We start from the raw sequence: 9,160 nt of genomic DNA on the forward strand, positions 1-9,160 counted from the left end.
CACACAACAATCGCAGTCCCTGTCCATATCAAAGACCGTGGAAAACTAAACTATGCAGATAAACGGACTATCGGCACGCGCTGCGCAACTCTAGACCCTGACGGAAACGCACGAACTGTGTCTAGTAATACGCAGATATTCGAAAACCTAAGTACCGAAGCACTCTTCGGAAACTAAACAATTTGCCCCTGATTAGGAACTTTTAATATGCCACAAAATCTGTTTACTTTTACTTTCCGACGCAAAGGAAAAATGCGAGAACTGTGGCTATTAGATATTAAATTTACACGCAGAAACTCAAGAAACCAAACTATTAAGGCGCACAGATGATATAATAAAATTCGCACCTAGTTAGGAACTCAGATGACACAAAAGCGGTTACTTCCTTGTCTCGATCGGCCGCTACTGCCTGATTGAAGAACAGAACGAAAGAACAAAACTAAATTGGAATGCGTGTCTTCGTATGTAACTGCAAAGCATTGTTCTGTGTGTGCAATTCATTTATTGCAATTAACAGGAACGATGATCGTAACGCAAACCAACTATTTTAAGGAACTTCCATGCTTTCAGAAGACTGTTAGAACTAAAATGAACCAAATATGCAGTATGTATTGTTATATTTACTTATCTGTTTTCAATGTGAATGTAAGTTTTGTAACTATATTCATATACTGTTTAACGTCACTTTCTTTTACCGTTTATAGTACACTATTTTCTATTCTAGTTTGTGTCAAAATGATTCTTAGAGGCACACACTGAGCCAGTTTAGCTCGGTTGTACCATGGTTTGTTTCACTTCTTTAATGACTTCAAGACAATTTACGTGGAAACTCAAAATAGTATATGGCACGAATTAGTATGAGCGTTTTGCCGAAGCGTTTTTTCTCACCTAGGTCAATCGTATCAGTATTTGGACTTTTTTCCTTTCTACAACAAAAGCGGCAAATCGACGCTTCGATAGAGAGAACGCAGGTGTGTGTGTGTGTGTGTGTGTGTGTGTGTGTGTGTGTGTGTGTGTGTGTGCGCGCGCGCGCGCGCGCCCGCGCCCGCGTTTTCTCTCTCAACGAGTTCGCACAGTGATTCATGTTCTTTCTGCCGATACTGACAATTAACTGAATTTCAGGAGTATTTATTATAGCACTACTATGTTCAATACCTTTACTGAGAACCGTGTTAACTGACTTTGATCCTAGCCTAGATATAGTTTTGGGTAGCAAGCCTTTTAATACTATACGCGAACACAAGCCGCTGCGCAGTGACGTCATTCAGTTCTTTTTCCTTTCTTCGTATCTTCCACGAAACACTGACATCATGGTGTTTCGTTCGCGGCTGAAGATCCTGGCAACAGTTTCAAATCAAAATCGTAGCCGAAGTGTCTCTGCAGCGTACCGTAACCAACGAGCGTCCTGAGTGGTTGTAATGAGTGTCCTGAAAACTTATCTAGTATAGAAACGAAGCTGTCTGCAGCATAGCAAGTAGGAAAATAGGCAGTCTGCAGCATAGCAAGTAGGAAAATAGGCAGTCTGCAGCATAGCAAGTAGGAAAATAGGCAGTCTGCAGCATAGCAAGTAGGAAAATAGGCAGTCTGCAGCATAGCAAGTAGGAAAATAGGCAGTCTGCAGCATAGCAAGTAGGAAAATAGGCAGTCTGCAGCATAGCAAGTAGGAAAATAGGCAGTCTGCAGCATAGCAAGTAGGAAAATAGGCAGTCTGCAGCATAGCAAGTAGGAAAATAGGCAGTCTGCAGCATAGCAAGTAGGAAAATAGGCAGTCTGCAGCATAGCAAGTAGGAAAATAGGCAGTCTGCAGCATAGCAAGTAGGAAAATAGGCAGTCTGCAGCATAGCAAGTAGGAAAATAGGCAGTCTGCAGCATAGCAAGTAGGAAAATAGGCAGTCTGCAGCATAGCAAGTAGGAAAATAGGCAGTCTGCAGCATAGCAAGTAGGAAAATAGGCAGTCTGCAGCATAGCAAGTAGGAAAATAGGCAGTCTGCAGCATAGCAAGTAGGAAAATAGGCAGTCTGCAGCATAGCAAGTAGGAAAATAGGCAGTCTGCAGCATAGCAAGTAGGAAAATAGGCAGTCTGCAGCATAGCAAGTAGGAAAATAGGCAGTCTGCAGCATAGCAAGTAGGAAAATAGGCAGTCTGCAGCATAGCAAGTAGGAAAATAGGCAGTCTGCAGCATAGCAAGTAGGAAAATAGGCAGTCTGCAGCATAGCAAGTAGGAAAATAGGCAGTCTGCAGCATAGCAAGTAGGAAAATAGGCAGTCTGCAGCATAGCAAGTAGGAAAATAGGCAGTCTGCAGCATAGCAAGTAGGAAAATAGGCAGTCTGCAGCATAGCAAGTAGGAAAATAGGCAGTCTGCAGCATAGCAAGTAGGAAAATAGGCAGTCGTACCCTGTACCACAGAGTACGGCTGTTTTCTACTGATGAGTAACATACTAATGCAAATGCGGTGTACATTGAAACTTCCCGACAGACGAACTGTGCCAGAGTGGGTACAGTACTTCCCCACGAAACGGAGGAGTCTGAAGTATAGATTATTAGAAACAGTTCGGCCTGGGTAAAAGTGGGTTGTGTTGCTTTGTTGCAAGCTTGTCCGCTTTTTGTTGTAGCTGAATTACTGAACAGTTAAGCGTTTCACCTTTCTATACCTTGGTCTGAGCTCCACTGCAGTTTACTTAGACCATTCGAGTCCCGGAGCACGATGATGTCCTTCACCCCATGTTAACGTAATATAGGCATTGCGCTAACGATTGTCACCAACACGCAATGTGAGATTTGTTTGGTGTAGTTCCAACCAATAAGACTCACCGCCTCCTTTCACATCAACCAGAACGTTTATTTAAACTCAACAGAAAAACATTAACTCACGAAGCTACTACAATACATAATTATATCGTGCCGCTACACTGTTTATCGTATGGAAGACAAATTAGCTTGCCTGCGGGATGTTTCCGTGTCTCGCCTTGTGTCGTGGTCTGCATACTCTCATTGATACTTTGGTTTACACTGTGATAAGAGTAATTAAAATAAGCATGCATGCTGACAGTGCTGACGTTAACTACCAGTCTCAAGTATTACTCCGCATGCAGTGTGATACAGTAATATGCTATCCAATGTTAAGATTCCGCGTGGATTTGAAGGTGGTATTATCAGAACACAGGAAAGTTCTCTACTACTATTACAGAAACCAGAGTCCAATTTTAAGGGTAAAGAGAGAAGCGAATATGTACCCGATCCACGATGTCCGTATATCGGGCAAGCTGTGAAGATGACCGTTGCGAAATTTAGAAAGACAAGAGAGAAACAAATACAAATTTAAATGATTGAGGATGCAATGGGGGTGTTTGAGTAGGCGAATGGAATGGTTAGTGCATTGAAACTTGTGATGAATGTCGACGAAAGTGGAACAAGGGTATTTGAATGTAATCAAAATAAATCCGATGGTGCTGAGGAATTAGACTAGAAAGTGACTAAGTAGGCGAGTTTTCACTATTTAGTCAGTGAAACAACTGCATTTTGTAGCCTCTCTAGTATGGTCATCAGACAGGCAACAGCAAGAAAAGCCTTTCTGAAAGACACATGTTACTACCGAATTTGGATGTTTCGGTTGGAAAGTATGTCGTGAGTAGCCTTGCTCCGAAGTGGAACCGACGATAAGCAGTTCCAAGAGAAGCTTTTGAAACTTAGTTGTTCGGAAGGATGCTGGAGATTACATGGGTGGAGTAATCGGATACTGAATCGAATGGGAGCAAACTTATGGAATCCTTTCTTAGATTCTATCTCGTCTTAAATACGGGTTCAGCTGTACTAAAATTTCGGCAGTTTTAGTTTCATTCACTCTTGCAGCGGGATTTCCTTCCTTTGGCCACTGACTCCGTTACTTGTGGGAGGGAAAGCACGTGCTCGTGCTGTTTTGAATTGAGTGTAAACTTCATGTGATCCTGTTTTTGACTCTGTGTGAAGTGTTTCCGGCGCGAGAAGTGGGGGGATCAGCCCAGTATTTGTGTCAGACCGTGGCAGTCTGAGCGTGGATTTTGGACGACATCTAAGCCGCCGGCGAGCTGGTGACGGCACAGAGTTGAATTCCAGGTACCACTAACCCCCTGAGTTGTAAAGAAAGAATCCGTTATGTCCGCTATTGCCTCGTGGAGAGGAACATGACCAATGAGATGCAACATCCATTTAAGTCCTCAGCGAAACATAGAAGCCGCCCTATTGTATGACGTTAAACATCGTATTTGGTTGCTCTCTTCTATCGTGGAGTACCCAAGATGAGTATAAGCCGTGTCAAAGAATCGGCAAATTGAGGATCTGTCGAAAGGGAGTCGCTTTGGCTACTGTTTATTATAATGAAATGAAATTTCATGTCAGTAGGTAAAGGCTACCAGCATTTTATGGCTTTAATGTTGTAATTTGCGTGCTAAGGAAGCAAACCGAAGCCATGGTAAGACCACATGATCAAAAGCATGACTTGGCACAATTTTCATATTAACTGAAGAATGACTCCATTTGTAGATACAATCTTTGGACACTGTACAATGAGGTGACAAAAGACCATGTATACCTCTTAACATCGTGTCGGATCCCCAATTTGCCGATCCCAGTGGACCAACTCAACTCGGTATGGACTCAGTTTGAAATCCCCTGCAGAAACATGGAGCTATTCTGCCTCTGTAGCAATCCGTAATAGCTGAAGTGTTGCCAGCGCAGCATTTTGTGCACGAACTGACCTCTCGATTATGTTCCACAAATATTCGATGCGATTCATATCCAGAATGATATTGAAACCAATCGCCAGTAACTGTGGCCCAGTGACATGGCGCACCGTCATCTGTAAACATTCCACTGTTTGGGAACGTGAAGTTCGTTCATGGCTGCAAATGGTCTATGAGTAGCGAAACACTACCAGGATTCAGCACATTCCACGTAAACACAGCCCGCACCATTACAGCCACCAGCTGCCCGCACAGTGCGTTGTTGACAACTTGGGTCCACGGCTTGGTGGGGTCTGTGCCACACTAACGATACCACCAGCGCTTACCAACTAGAATCTGGATTCATCTTACCAGGCCACGCTTTTTCCAGTCGTCTACGATCTAACAGATATGGTCACCACCCCAGGAGAGGCGCTGCAACATTTACTTATTTATTTATTTATTTATTTATTGTTCCGTGGGACCAAATGAAGGAGAAGTCTCCATGGTCATGGAACGAGTCAATTCATGAAACTTTAATACGATAGTAGAAACAGATAAAATGAAATATAAAAAACATTCAGGTGACAAGTCGTAAGTTTAAATAAAGAAAATCAACAATGTAACACTGGAATTTGCTTAATTTTTTAGGTCTTCCAGGAGCTCCTCGACAGAATAGAAGGAGTAAGCCATGAGGAAACTCTTCAGTTTAGACTTAAAAGACTTTGGGCTACTGCAAAGATTTGAGTTCTTGTGGTAGCTTATTGAAAATGGATGCAGCAGAATACTGCACTCCTTTCTGCACAAAATTCAAGGAAGTGCATTCCACACGCAGATTTGATTTCTGCCTAGTATTAACTGAGTGAAAGCTGCTAACTCTTGGGAATAGGCTAATATTGCTAACAAACGACATTAAAGAAAATATATACTGTGAGGGCAATGTCCGAATACCCAGACTGTTGAATAGGGGTCGACAAGAGGTTCTCTAACTTACACCACATAACTCGAACAGCCCGTTTTTAGCCAAAAATACCCTTTTCTAATCAGAATTACCACAAAAATACCATACGACATAAGCGTATGAAAATATGCTAAGTAGGCTACTTTTCGTGTTGAAGTGTCACTTATTTCAGATACTGTTCTAATGGTAAATAAAGCAGCATTTAGCTTCTGAACAAGATCCTGGACATGGGCTTTCCACAACAGCTTACTATCTATCCGAACCCCTTAGGAACTTTAACTGTTCCGTCTCGCTTATAATATGCCCATTCTGTCTGATCAAAATATCGGTTCTTGTTGAATTGTGAGTTAGAAACTGTAAAAACTGAGTCTTACTGTGATTTAGCATCCACAAGCCACAAACTTATTTCATGAACTACATTATTTGATACTGTTTCAATATTACACGCAAGATCCTTCACTACCAATCTAGTGTCATCAGCAAACAAATATTTTTCTATCACCTGTAATACTAGAAGGCGTATCATTTATATAAATAAGAAACAGCCGTGGCCCCAGCACCGACCCTTGGGGAACGCCCCCCTTAACAGTGCCCTATTGGGACTGAACATCACTACCAGTCTCAATATTGCGGAGAATTGTATTCTGCTTTCTGTTCTTGAAGTAAGAGGCGAACCAATTGTAAGCTACTCCCCTTACTCCATAATGGTCCAACTTCTGCAGTAATATTTGGTGGCCAACACAGTCGTGCTGCAAAGGCACTCGCGTCGGTCGCCTTCTCCCATAACCCATTGATGCCACATTTCGCCGCACTGTCCTGATGTACACGTTTGTCGTACGTCACACTTTAATTTCTGCGGTTATTTCACGCAGTGTTACTTGTCTGTTAGCACTGACGCTCTCAGTGGTTGATCAAAGGCCATCGGCCACTGCGTTGTCCATAGAGGTAATGCCTGAATCTTGTATTGTCGGCACAGTCTTGATGCTGTGGGTCTCCGTATATTTAATTTCCTGATTTACAAAATGCAATGTCCCATGCCTCTAGCTCGAATTAAGATTTCGCGTTCGACGTCTAAATTCCCGTCGTGCGGTCATAGTCGAGTCGGAAACCTTTTCAAACGAATAACCCAAATACAAATGGTAGCTTCACCTTTTACACAGTGTATAGGCGATATACCGCGATCTATAGATGTACATATCGCTATCCCGTGAGTTCTGTCAGTTCAGCATATCATATAGTGAGCAGCGGTACGTATGTTGAAGCTGTAGCGCATTTGGTAGCGTCGTGAAATGTTGATTGGTGAAGAGAGGTTCGCATCCATGACGTTCCAATCTTTTTTCGCCGTTTGTTTTCTTTAAGGTAGTGGTTTTTATCTCAAAAATCGGTGTTATTTAAAATTAATATATTTGCTGCAATTCTTGTTGCAAAGGTTTAAGACTGGAAAGTTTCCCAGTGGCCAGAAATCTTAATGATTGCCCGTCTGTCTGAACGTAGGGAATTTATGCAATATAAGTTTATTTTTACTATCCTGAAACTTTTTGTGGAAGTTTGGGTTTATGGACTAGCCGTGTTAATGTCTTTACGGTGAATATCTTTTCGAATGATTGTTAGCAGTTTCGAAAAAATTTCTTCCATTCGAATGGAATTAAGAGAGTATATTTTGAAATTTGTATGAAGAAGCAAGTTATTTCGGTGTCGGTGCGTGTAGTGCAACATCGATAATATGAATATTATGCACCTGCAAACTGACGTTTGACACTATACCTAAAATATACTCAACACCGAAGATGTGAATAAAATTCCATAGTGTTAACGAATTGCTTCTATTGGTATTCGTCTTTGATCGTTGTGCAGCATTATGTCGTATCCCCTAACGGCAATTCGCTGTTTAAGCCATCGACAAGTCAAGGACCTTAGTCTCAATTTTCTCCGCTTTTCTTCGACAATCGCTGACAGAGTTAACGCAGCTGTTTCACGCGCATCCATTTTCGTAAAAGAACTGTTTGCGAGCCAAATAAAGCCGCCAACGACAGCTGGAAAGTGCTGAGAACACAAATCACATTAGCAGTTCGTCCCGTGTGCCGACATCTCCCTCCCCCCCCCCCCTCTCTCTCTCTCTCTCTCTCTCTCTCTCTCTCTCTCTCTCGTGTCCGTGTCCACGTTCACATCAACGTTAGCTGCCTCGTCTTGCACAGGACAGCTTAATGCTACATGGACGGGTCATTGCAAATGATGGCAGTGTTACCAAGCGAAGAGCCGCCAGCGTAGCAGAGAACGCTAATGCGCTGCGTCCTGGACACTGGTAGGCGCACCGGCCCCGGATAAAAACCACCCGGCGGATTGGAGACTAGGGCCGGTATGCCAGCCAGCCTGGATCTGGTTTTTAGGCAGTTTCCACATCCCACTTGGTGAGTACCGGGCTGGTCCCACTTTCCGCTTCAGTGACGACTCTGACATTTGTAACAAGTTCACACTTTTCCGTAGCTTACACTAGACGCAGACAGTTGGGGTACACTATTTCCATCCCAGGGGGTTCGGGGTGGCGGCAGGAGCAGCATCCAGCCACCCTCAAGCTAACACTGCCAAATCAATGGTGACAAGGCCGACCCCGCATTGCTGCAGGAATAAGGCCTTAAGCAAAAAGCAAATGAAACTTCCTGGCAGATTAAAACTGTGTGCCCGACCGAGACTCGAACTCGGGACTTTTGCCTTTCGCGGGCAAGTGCTCTACCAACTGAGCTACCGAAGCACGACTCACGCCCGGTTCTCACAGCTTTACTTCTGCCAGTACCTCGTCTCCTATCTTCCAAACTTTACAGAAGCTCTTCTCATTCTGGAAACATCCCCCAGGCTGTGGCTAAGCCATGTCTCCGCAATATCCTTTCTTTCAGGAGTGCTAGTTCTGCAAGGTTCGCAGGAGAGCTTCTGTAAAGTTTGGAAGGTAGGAGACGAGGTACTGGCAGAAGTAAAGCTGTGAGTACCGGGCGTGAGTCGTGCTTCGGTAGCTCAGTTGGTAGAGCACTTGCCCGCGAAAGGCAAAGGTCCCGAGTTCGAGTCTCGGTCGGGCACACAGTTTTAATCTGCCAGGAAGTTTCATATCAGCGCACACTCCGCTGCAGAGTGGAAATCTCATTCTCAAAAAGCAAATGTTACTAAAAGGGTAACTGTTAGTTAAACTGGTATCGGAAATTTTTTGCGGGGGTCAAAATAGTGAAGGAACCCTAGTCTAAAATATGGCACAGGTGGAAGCCGATGGAGTTTTCAGTACTTGTTAGTGATGAACATACTTCGGCAGCTGTCCACGTTACACGACCAATAGTAATGGCATAGTTATGTGCCAATGGCTGTACTGTACCAGATATGATAGCTACAGTTTTCAAGCCCGATAATGGACTCTCCACGGGAAGTGAGTGACCAAAAACTCATTAGTCAACGGGTTGAACACTTAACCTGAAAATTGCTACACAGTCGAAACGATGTTATACAAAGTAAAAATATGGA

At 43.4% G+C, this 9,160-nt stretch overlaps 1 non-coding gene across 1 annotated transcript; it reads left to right on the forward strand.

Annotated features, from left to right (window-relative positions):
- Positions 1-8,653: 8,653 nt before the first annotated feature.
- On the forward strand, positions 8,654-8,728 carry Trnas-cga. The gene has a single exon. It is a non-coding gene; the product is annotated as a tRNA-Ser (tRNA).
- Positions 8,729-9,160: the final 432 nt, after the last annotated feature.

Source organism: Schistocerca piceifrons, unplaced genomic scaffold (genome assembly GCF_021461385.2).
Source record: "Schistocerca piceifrons isolate TAMUIC-IGC-003096 unplaced genomic scaffold, iqSchPice1.1 HiC_scaffold_549, whole genome shotgun sequence".
In the NCBI taxonomy this organism is placed as follows: Eukaryota; Metazoa; Arthropoda; class Insecta; order Orthoptera; family Acrididae; genus Schistocerca; species Schistocerca piceifrons.